Source organism: Pistacia vera, unplaced genomic scaffold (assembly GCF_008641045.1).
Source record: "Pistacia vera cultivar Batoury unplaced genomic scaffold, PisVer_v2 Contig577, whole genome shotgun sequence".
NCBI classification, from domain to species: Eukaryota; Viridiplantae; Streptophyta; class Magnoliopsida; order Sapindales; family Anacardiaceae; genus Pistacia; species Pistacia vera.
This window is the reverse complement of record NW_022196420.1, coordinates 390,527-401,799: the sequence shown is the minus strand read 5'-3', so window position 1 is coordinate 401,799 and position 11,273 is coordinate 390,527. Positions and strand designations below refer to the sequence as shown.

Below are 11,273 nucleotides of genomic sequence, written 5' to 3'. Positions count from 1 at the left end.
GCCAAGGAATGGATGCTAGGATTTTGCACAAAAATCGACCTTTATGGATTAATCATGGGAGTATCTTGTAACCTTTACTTTTGTTTTTCTATTCCTTGGATGTGCATGATGTGACATTGTGGACAATGTCATTTTAAGTTTGGGGGTAGGAAAATGTTCAAAATTTTTGTGTCTAGTTTGTTTGTGCGTTTTAGCTCGAAACTGAGTTTCTTTTTGTTTTAAGTTCTTTGATTGTTACTTGTTTTGTGTGTTGTGTTGTTGTTGCCTAGATGAATTGCATAAGTCTATGCTGAAACTAAAATTGTTGGGATTTTATTTTTGGAAAATGTTAAGCATTGCTTCAAGTTTAGGTTGGTTGACTTGATTTAGCTTGAGGCTTGTTGAGTGGTTCAACCACCATTTTCACTCTTTCAGCATGCTTAGAAACATTTTATGTGGTTAGGTGAAGTCTTGATAATGTTGGTGGACTCTAGAACCTAGTTAAGAAGTGCTTGAGGCGAAATTCTAGAATTAGACATTGTCAAGGAAATGATTTAGGCATTTTTTGGAACGTTTGAGCCTTTCTAGCCGACCCATGAATGAATCTTACCCTAATCACCTATTTGAGCCTTATGAGATTATCATTGCCTTATTTTCCTTGCAAACCAAAAATTGTCCAATCCTTATACCCTAAACACTTTATCATACCCTTTGGGAGAATTATGAACCTAATGTGTGACACAAAAGAGCTTTGAGAGGTGTGTGAATAAGTGATAGAGCAAATCTTAAGTTTGGGGGTTGCAAAAAGGGCAGGAAGAAGGGGCAATAGACCTTAATGGTGTTGTAAATATTTGTAATAATAAAAAATAAAAAAAAATAAAAAAAAAAAGAAATATAATATTTCTTTAGTTCAATTCAAAATCAAAAATAAGAAATGCATAAGTTTGAGGGTTGTAAAAAGGTTGACACTTTGAATGGTGGTTGAGAAAGAAAGCGAAGATTGATGTAGCTCTTAGTGTTTGCATGAGGAAAACCGAGTTCTCTTACTTTGTTTATCATATCCTTTTCCTTGGAGCTCACTACACGAACCTAATGTTACAAGCTTGCAAAGACCTTTCGATCCTTAGCGATGTCTAGTCTACATTAGTGGAGAGTAGTTCCATACTTAGATTTATGAAGTCTGCCACCATTTAATAAACTTTACATTTCTGCATAAAATAATCCGGGAAGTCAAAATGTGGACTGAAGTGGGGATCACCTACTCGAGGGACCGATAGAGAAAGATAGTCAATTCAATTTATGACTTCTTGGAGGGTTGAGCATTTTTTTTTTTTTTTTTGGTAATAATGTACCAACAATTTTTGAGATTTGCATTGTGATTCAATCTAGGGTATTTATCTTTCTTTTTGTTTTGATTTTTATTCCTTTTTGCTCGAGGACGAGCAAATCTTAAGTTTGGGGGTATTTGATAATCATATTTTACACTATGATTTTGCATTGAATTTTGATAGGATTTAGGATATTTTTCATACAATTTGGGACATAATTGCTACCTAATTCTATTAATTTGTCTTTCCAGGCCTAAATAATGATTTTGAGCATAAATGATAGTTTTGAGCGTAAATTGTGTAACTTGAGCTTGAAAACTCGGAATGACCTGAATTTAGAAGCTTTTGAAAGCTAAGAAGAAGCACTATAACTTTCATGTTTTGGGTTTTTCCTAATTCTGACTGGACAAGGGTGAAAACTTGGCTTGAAGTCGTGAAAAGTACGCTGGGAATTGAAGAAAAAACGACTTTGGACGTGCTTCTGTATTTCTGCCATAACTTGAGTTGCAGACATTGGATTGTGCTGATTCTTGAACTAGTAGAAAGATAATTTAAAGGGATACAATTAATATGTTTAACACTTTTCCAGATTCAGACTCTATCATGCTCAAATTTGGCCCAAAAGTCTTTGCTGCGGTAAGGAAAAAGCTTCGCCGCGACGAAACCTGCATCAGCTGTAAAAATAAAACGACGCGTTTTGGCTTGCTAGGGCTTCATCCTTAAGTGAGAGAGGTATAAATTAGAGCGAAAAAGAAGAGAAAAGGAACTTGGTTCGTTATTTGGAAGGTAGCTCTTGGAAGGAGAAGAGTATTGAAGATTTGGGCTTCAAATTAGAGAAGATTTCTCCATCTTTTGCTTGTTTTTCAATGATGAATCTTGATTCAGTTTGTTTTAGTTACTTTATTTCGTTTTTGTGTATGAACTGAGTTGTTTAGCTAGGGTTTGATGTAACCTTGATACAATTATTCAAATTTATATGAATTGATTTACTTTGAGTTTTAATTTCATGATTGAGTGTTTATCTCTTTGCTTAATGACTTTTGGATGCTTGATCACCATTCAAATGTGTGTTGTTCACAATGAGACTGAGAAGTGATTTGTGATTGTGCCTCTTGGGATAAATACCGTAGATTAAGCAAACGCTAGAGATAGGTTTAGCGATCTATGAAATCTAGATATAATTCTATAAAGCTTAAAAGATTTTAAACTATTAATCTTCATTTTGTTGGGTGCGGAAGCTTAATAGGGATAAGTAGGGAAATATAGCCTGAGAAGGTATGTTTTACAACTTAGGGAATTCGATTTTCAATCAAGGAATTAGAACTTAGGTAATAGATTCTATGATTTGGGTTAGCGTATCTAGGTGAAATCAACACCCTAGCACTTTTTTAGCATTGTTTAATTAGTTAAGTTGTTGGGTTTTGCTTTAATTTCATTATCATTCATTTATATTTTGTTAATTTGTATTTAGTTTGTTAATTTTCCATCAATCCAATTTATTGTTTCTTCAATTAGGACTTAAACTAGAGAAATCGGTACTTAGTAACACTATCCTCGTGGGAACGATACTCTACTTATCACTTTATTACTTTGTGCAAGTAGTGCATTTGCTATTTATGCATGTTGTAGTAACAACGTATCAGTAATTACATAGTTAAAAAGGGGTATATTGGTAATTGAATGCGTTGACATGACATATAATAATAATAAAACAATTCTTATCAACAGCTAAGGGCTTTTCTGTCTTTACAGTTATAATTACTGTACTTGACAGAATTTACTAACAGAAGTTGACAAGTGTGTGGTAATTTGGTGTTTTGAAACTTTTTGGGTGGGAAATTGTCATTAAGACAAACCTTCAGTGGGAAATAATCGTTTAATCTATGGATAACCAAATGGCCCCAGAGTGCCCTGTGGGCCTTCTTAATATTTGGTCCAGGGAATAAGCATAAAATATGGGAAATTTAATTTATTCGAACTCGTCATCAACCCTAAGTCTCTAAACCCTAAATATCAATAAATGAATAAATAAATTAAAAGAAAAAAACATTTATGTCAATTATAATGGAAAATAAGGGAATATATATTAACCAATCACCCTTGTCTGTGAAATTGAAGCAAGAACAAAAATGAAGAGCAGAGCATTATAAGGGAAAGCTTTCATAAACCAACACTTTTATTTTTATTAATTATCTACTAACAAACACAACTTTCTGTGGCGACTCAAATTCCACAGCTGCCTTATTATAATGAGTCTCCAATCGTTTCCTACAGAAACACAAGTTACAACAAACAAGAAAAACACAAATGCATTTACTTGTTGGGTACCTTAATGTAACCAAAATGTGTTGAGTTTGAGACTTTAGTTAAGAGTCTTCAATTCATAAGCAATCCAGCATCTTGATGTCTCATGGTTGTAAAAATACCCCAAACACTTACAATCTTTTGTACATTTTTTTCCCACATTCATCTACTTTGATTGGTCCAATTCCTGAATTATACTTGCTCAAGAAATGATCCACTCCTTCAACCTTATAATAATGAAAATTATTCACCCTACAAGATGTTAACTTCATAGCTTTACACTGCTGGCTCCACCCCAGCAGGCTTTCCTCTGATGGGCGAGCAACGCATTGATACTCATCACACACCCCAAAATTGCCGCACCTCTCCGGCAATTGGCACGCATTTTCCCAAATTGAGTCCCTGGAAAAGAGAGTGAAAGTCTCCTCCCATGCTCCCTAGCCAACCTTATCGTTGTAAGTGCAAATCCTGAAATTTCTGTTAACTCCTAGCCAGAGAATTGACCATGTGTCATTGTATTTTGGCCTACCCAAAATAAGATTGCGGCCAATTAAGAGCTCTAAAGTTAGTTCATAAGCAGAACTGTTATCAATCTTCGGGGCGGAATTGAATTTCACATACTCAAGAGAGCCTTGACGACTCCATAGTTCTGGCGCGGAGTAGACGACAGGGCATGGGGAGTTTTTGATCTGATAATACATAGCCAATCTTTAAAGCTCCATTACAAAACTATAAGGACCATCTACGTTTTCTTTAGCAGATGCTTGACTCACGAGCTTGGTTGCATTTCCAGCCCGAAGAGATTGACCCACCAAAAGAGTGTCAGTTGGGTGGTCAAAACTTTTCCAAATGAAATTGCCCTTTGAATCATGAAGCACTATGTTTCCATTTGACAGTAGCTTGAATCCAACAACGCCCTTGTTGGCAGTGTTTGTTTGCCAGGCCATGGTGCCATCAACAACGGCCAAGACAAGATTTCCATCAGTTCCAAACGTGAGGGTGGCATTTTCACGAACCGATTTTTCTCTGTTGGCTTCCCAAACCCAACGGAAGAGTGATTCTGACCGAGTTAAAGCCATGCATAGAGCAAGAGTGTAAGCATTTGGGGTGGTGTTATAGAAGCAAAGTTGGAAAGGTGCGTTGAACACATCTAGAACTTTGTAGTTCCTATCATACTCAACAATGTAATTGTTGGGGAGAGAGTTAGAGATTTAACTCACATTAGAGAGTGTGGTTACCCATTTTAAGTGCAGCGAAATATTTATCATGTAGATTAAACATTTCCAATTTGAACACATCAAACACAAGTGCGGAAAATAAAGAACACAGCCATATACATGGTTCGACTAAATCCACTTTTAGCCTACATCCATGGGACCTTGTCTAGATCGAAGCAATCCACTAAGTTAAAAACACATTACAAGATATAGTTCGAAGCTGATCTAAGTTACAGTAAAAAGAACTCTATGGTCAACTTTACACTTAGCACCACACTCTAAATCCTTAACGTGTAACAACTCTTTGGACCTTCTTCACGTCGGGAACACACCCGTGAACAGCTTGTGAACCACCAAGCTTCAAGCATCGACGCTACACACCAGCATCAGAAAAGGAACCATGTTCCAAGAGCCATCAATAACGTGTTTGATATGGTGAGGTTTTGGCACAAAATGGAAATGAACCTATGAACCTTAAGAGAAAGAATACTCTAAGAAAATCAAAGTACAATAAAACAAAATGTCAAAACGGTTCTCATTCATACACGTAAGAAAGAGGTGTTATATAATAAAGGATTTTTTGCTCAACAATGTAGTGTCAGGTCAACCAACAAGGGACTGACGCATGTTTGTCCAAATAAGGAAAGCTTTCCTTGTTTTGGTTTGGACCACAAAGAAAATCGGGAAAAACACTTTCTTCCCTAGGACCACTTAAGGATGTTATGACACATGTAAAAAATGTCCTAAAAAGTGAGAGATAAAGATAAACATTATCTTTTTAACTTTATCAGCCATGCAACTCGTGTTGGGTTGCAAATATCTGAACCGAGAGTGAAAGCACAAACTGTTGTGCATACACACTCTAAACGAAATAAGCCAAGACTCAAGTTTGGCAATTAGTGTGCATGCAGAACATTTGTGCACACAAACAATTCATAAGTTTGACAAATATGAGATTTCCACAGTATTCTCCAAATTCACCTTCGTTGACAAACTGAAATGTGTTTGAAGGAGGAACAGAAGCTTTAACAGTGGCGAAAATGAGTGATAATAATGAGAAGAAGGAGAACAATGCAGATGAAGATGACATTCTGCTTAATTGTTCTAATTTTGGTTTGGCTCGATGTTGTAGTTCAAGCTGAGGATCAAGTCTCTATTGATAATAACTAAAGAGGAATATATAATCTTAACATTGAATATGATAATTTTTCTTGTACTTAAATTAAGTAGCCCATAAACTTGACAGCTATGTTTTGGATTTTGTGTTGTACTTCATTTGCAAGTATTCATATGGAAGAAGGCCACTTGAAATTAAGTAATGTGATTCAACCCTTATCTGTTTATACCAACTACAGTGTACAAAATTATTTCATTTTCAGTGGTGCATGTATTTTGTTTCTGGCTCATAAATGTTTTGACTTTATTGACATAAAGACTAGCTTTCATCGCCTTTGCTCCAATCAATTTGTTCTATTGCAGAAGTTTCTACAGAAGTTGATAATGAGCCAATTTACACAAGTTTAATAGTTGATTCTTAATCAGTTCAATTAATTAAGGCGTTTAATTAATGAAGGTGTAAGTATTTTGTCAACTTATGATTTTAGTGTGGTAACACTTGTGGTGGTGTGAGCACTTAATATTGATTCTTGCATAATCATTTTTGTTTCATTTCCAATGTGATAACTCTTTGTCGATGTGATCACAATCAATTAATTTTGTTTTCATTTATGTCATGTGGGCATAGTAGGGTTTGTGTGGTTACACACAACTGACATATATTTTGCACAACACGTATTACATTATGTTTTCAATTGAACTAATTTTATTCTCTTTCGAGATATTATTTGTAGTCCATGTACATATGTCGTTATATAAAATAGTGTGCTGGAAAAATTGTTTTGCCTTGTCATTTTCTCCAAAATCTTTTCCTAAAAAGGCAAAACAAAATCCCTTTTCATCCGCTTTATTGTCCCCCAACTTTTGGTGCATGAATTCCATATATTCATCTCTTTATTTTGTCTCTTATAGGAAGCCTGAATATGCCTCTGTAATTCTTTGAATATTTTGTTGAGGTTCATTTATTTTAGATTAGGTTTCCATTTTGCTTAGTAGGCTTAAAATACCTTGATCCTTCTTCTTTGCTAGAGATTGTTTTGGAACATGGTTCCATTGTTGCTGCTTGGAGGAGTTCAAGCTACTGAAACCGAAGTTGATCTTCAGCATTGAACCTTGAGAGGAGCTCAAGGGTGACCAGGTGGTCTTGTGGAGTGAAGCTAGCTATGGTGGCTTGATGTTCAACCAAAGAAGAGAAGATTAAAGTGTTGACAAAAACAGGGAGTGTTTTGCAACTTGTGCTTATCTTTTGCTTTGTATTTGAACACATAAGTTTTACATGGTGGATTGCTTCTTTCTGGAGTTGGTCCCATGGATGTAAGTGAGTTGCCAAACCATGTAAAAATGAATTATGTTCTTTACTTTCAGTCATGGATGATTTATTTGTTTTGATCATTGGTTAAATCAAGTCATAAAGCACAACATGAACATGTGAACCCATTCCGCTTAAGTTTTAATAACTCGGTAAGTTTTAAAGCTTTCAGAAGGTACCTCTCAACTGATTTACATGCTCGCCAAAAAGGGAAGAAGAATATATAGTAGTACTAACAAGGAATCTTAAATTGGCATATACTAAGACTAGAGGTGGGCAAAAGTTGGGCCTGATGGTCCCAAGCTCGAGCCCAGCTAGGACCGGCCCCAATCTGGACCCGGTCCCTAATGTTGGGACCAGTCCTTAGCCCATCACTTTTGTGAGGGCCCGGACTGGTACTAGACCCATCTTGGCTTGTTTAGGACCGATCCTATAGGCTTAAAAAAATTTTAATTTAGCCCCCTAATTTTTTATATATTTTGGCTAAATAGATATTTATGTAAGGGGGTTTTTGTAATTTATTAGGGGGTGATTTGTAAATTTTTAATTAATTAGTAAATAAATATAAATGAATGGTTTTAATTTAAAGAGATAATTTAATTTTAGCTTCGCAATGTGAAAATTTAATTTGAACTTAAACAATTAAATAAATATAAATGGATGATTATAAATTTATATGGTTTTAATTTAAAGAGATAATTTAATTTTAGCATAATGTTCGCAATGTGCAAATTTAACTTAAACTTAAACAATTAAATAAATTTGTTTTTATTTAATTATTAATTTACATCGTTGAAATTTGTGTTTTTGAAGAGGTCGAGTAGTTCGGGATCTTCAAGGTGGTACTGTAGTCTTCTGTCTCCACGAATCCAATCTCGTAAACATGTAATGACTTCCTTCAATCGTCTCATTGGTTAAAGAGCATCTTCTGTCTTCAATAATGTGGCCACTAATTGAGAATGCTAACTCGGATGCAATTGTAGAAATTGGCACACATAAAATGTCACGTGCCGTTTGGGGTACAATGGGTAATCGACTTGCATTTTGGTTTCACCACTGAAGCACATCCATCTTGGTTTCTCCTTCTTGGTCATGTAGGACATGTCCATTTGAAGATACCGTTGTAGCTCATTTCGTCCATGTTTATACATGCTAGAACTGCTACATCCACCACCACCGGTACTAAGTTCTATATACATCTAGATGCTTGATCCTTGTTGATGAATGTCTTCATCAGTTTCCTGTTGGTCGTCTCTGATGGGCGTTCCACTGTACCTATTCTGATAGAAAGAAAAAAGACTTTCCAATTCTGTTAAATTCTATCAAATAAGAACTATAGTCATATTCTAAATATCGGCCTATCTCAATAACTATACAATTAAATGCGTTTAATCTAACCTATGATCTATAATAAGACCTAATCCATATAAGAATGAAATATCTAACCAATATTCCCATATTTTGCTTCCATATCTAAAACAATTGAACGTAATTTCATATTATATTTATGTCCAGCAAAAGTTTTACAAATTTGAAGTAAAATATCTAACACTACATTAGTAGTAGGATAATAAATACCACTTAATGTATTAGTTGAATAGTAGAAAACTTTAAGAAATGTATAAAAAAATACTACAAACCGTCCAATCGGAATCGTTGACGACTTCGTCCGGATAGTTCTTCTGATTGATGAAATCTATAATTTGTCTTGCGGTTGGCATAACTTTTTGTAACATTAAGTATGTGGAGTTCCAACGGATAGGCATGTCGCAAGATAGCTTCTTTGGTTTAACCAACTGTTCCTCTTGGCGACAATATTTGACATACTCATTCCATCTTGTATTGCTACCGACAATGAATCCGATAGCCACGCGCACCTTATCAATCCTCGCATGTATAACTTTTAAACCTGCTTTAATAATCAAATTGATGATGTGGCAAGCACATCTCTAGTGAAAAAATTTGTCATCACCAAACGGATCCAATTTCTTTTGGAATAAAGAAATTGTCGCAGTGTTAGCAGCTGCATTATCAAGCATTAGCGCCACAACTCTCTTAGTTAATAAATAATCTTGCAAAACTTCAATAAATGTAATATAAATAGTGTCAGCACTATGTTTAGCATATAATGGTTTAAAACCTATCAATTTTTGTTGTAAACCCCAACTATAATCTGGGTAATGTATTGTAACACTCAAAAAATTTGTTTTTGATTTAGCAGCCCATATGTCGGAAGTAGACCTGGCAAAACGGGTCGATACCTGCGGGTACTCGTTTTGAAAACGGGTATGGGTAGGGGTTTTACAACCCGTTTACATTCTACTTGTACTCGTATTTTGCAAAAAAAAAAACAAAAAAAAAAAAAAAAAAAAAAAAAAAAAAAAAAAAAAAAAAATTTAAAAAGAAAATTATTTTATTTTGAAAAATAAAAGTAAAATTAAAAATAGATATAGGGTTTCAAAAAGAAAAAAGAAAAAACTCAAAAACTCAACTCTCTCATCTCACTCAAAGAGCCGCCGCACAACACAACTCACACCACCACACCCCAATATCGCTGTCGTACCATACACCAAACGCACGCCGGAGACAGCTGCCGCTCTCTCATCAGTCATCTCTATCACTCCCTAGTCCTTACTCCAAGCGTCGTTGCTATGATCTCTCATCTCTGTCACTCGACTCACTCCCAACTCCAAGTGGCCAACACCCAACGGCTAGCGTGTGACACCCAGCAACAAGCGTGTGACCACCACGTGACTCCACCGGCAGCTTCCACTATCTGCAACGTAGCAACAACCAACAGGTGTGTTTTTCATTTTTTGGTTTAAAAGGAATGCATATTGAGAAGTTATGAAATGTTGAGATTTTGTTTGTGGTTTGAAATATTGAGAAGTTGACTTGTTGTGTTGGTTGGGAGAAATGTTGAAATGTTGAGATTGAGAAGTGTTGAAATGTTTTGTTCGCCATTTTCACCTTGCCCTGTCCACCATGCACCACCTACTTGATAAATTGTTAATTGCCCATACCTGGAACTGCAAATGAATTTACAACAAACTCAACAACCCACCCCGGGAAGATATGTAGGACACACACTCTTTTATTTTTATTTTGTTTTAGTTTCTGTCAAGTTACAATGAAAGAGTGTGTGCAAGTCATACATATCTTCTTCCTGTTTCTCTTCAATTTTTATGCTATTTTGAACTCAAAACATCAACTCAATTGTGCGCAGGTTTATATCTCACTGTTTCCTTTCTCATTTGACTTGTGTTGGAATCTTAAGCTTTAAATGTATATTTGAGATGTGGGGTTATTAACAGCTAAGGAAAATATTGTTAAGTAAAAAGAACATTTTAGAGTTTTATACCAAAGCGTTCAAGAATGCTTGTTGCCTTTTTAGAGTAACAAGAACTATTAAATGTGTGAATACTACCCATGATAAATTACTAACGATGCTTGTTGCCTTTTTAGAGTAAAAAGAACAATTAAATGTGTGAATACTGCCCATGATAATTAACTAACAGGGGAAAATTATCAAAGCCACAAGAATGCTTGTTGCCTTTTTATTTTTGATGACAAATATTAACTACCCTTCGAAAAATATTTGTGATTTTGACTATAAATTTATGCTCTCATGTTTTGATGATATTCATTGATTTCAATTTGATGATATTCATTAATTTCTAACTCATCTTTGTTCAGGTAGTCTCAACTCTCAAGCATTGACATGGAGGAGTCTCAGTCTATCGATATGGTTAATGTGAGAGAAAACGATGATGCTTCTAAGGTAATGAAACCTCCTACCCATACTAGTAGTATTGCTCCTATTCCTAGAAGTAAACGTAAAACTTCAGATGTTTAGAATTACTTTGATATATACTTTGATGAGAATGGGAATGAGAGGGCAAGGTGTTTGAGTTGCAACAAATCCTATGCATATGATAGTGGCTCTCATGGGACTAAAAATTTGAAGCGTCATATGGGAGATTGTGTTAAACATGTTAACAAGGATGTAGGGCAATTAAT

At 35.1% G+C, this 11,273-nt stretch overlaps 1 pseudogene; it reads right to left on the bottom strand.

Annotated features, from left to right (window-relative positions):
* Positions 1 to 3,509: 3,509 nt before the first annotated feature.
* LOC116109262 lies at positions 3,510 to 5,918 on the bottom strand (annotated as a pseudogene).
* Positions 5,919 to 11,273: the final 5,355 nt, after the last annotated feature.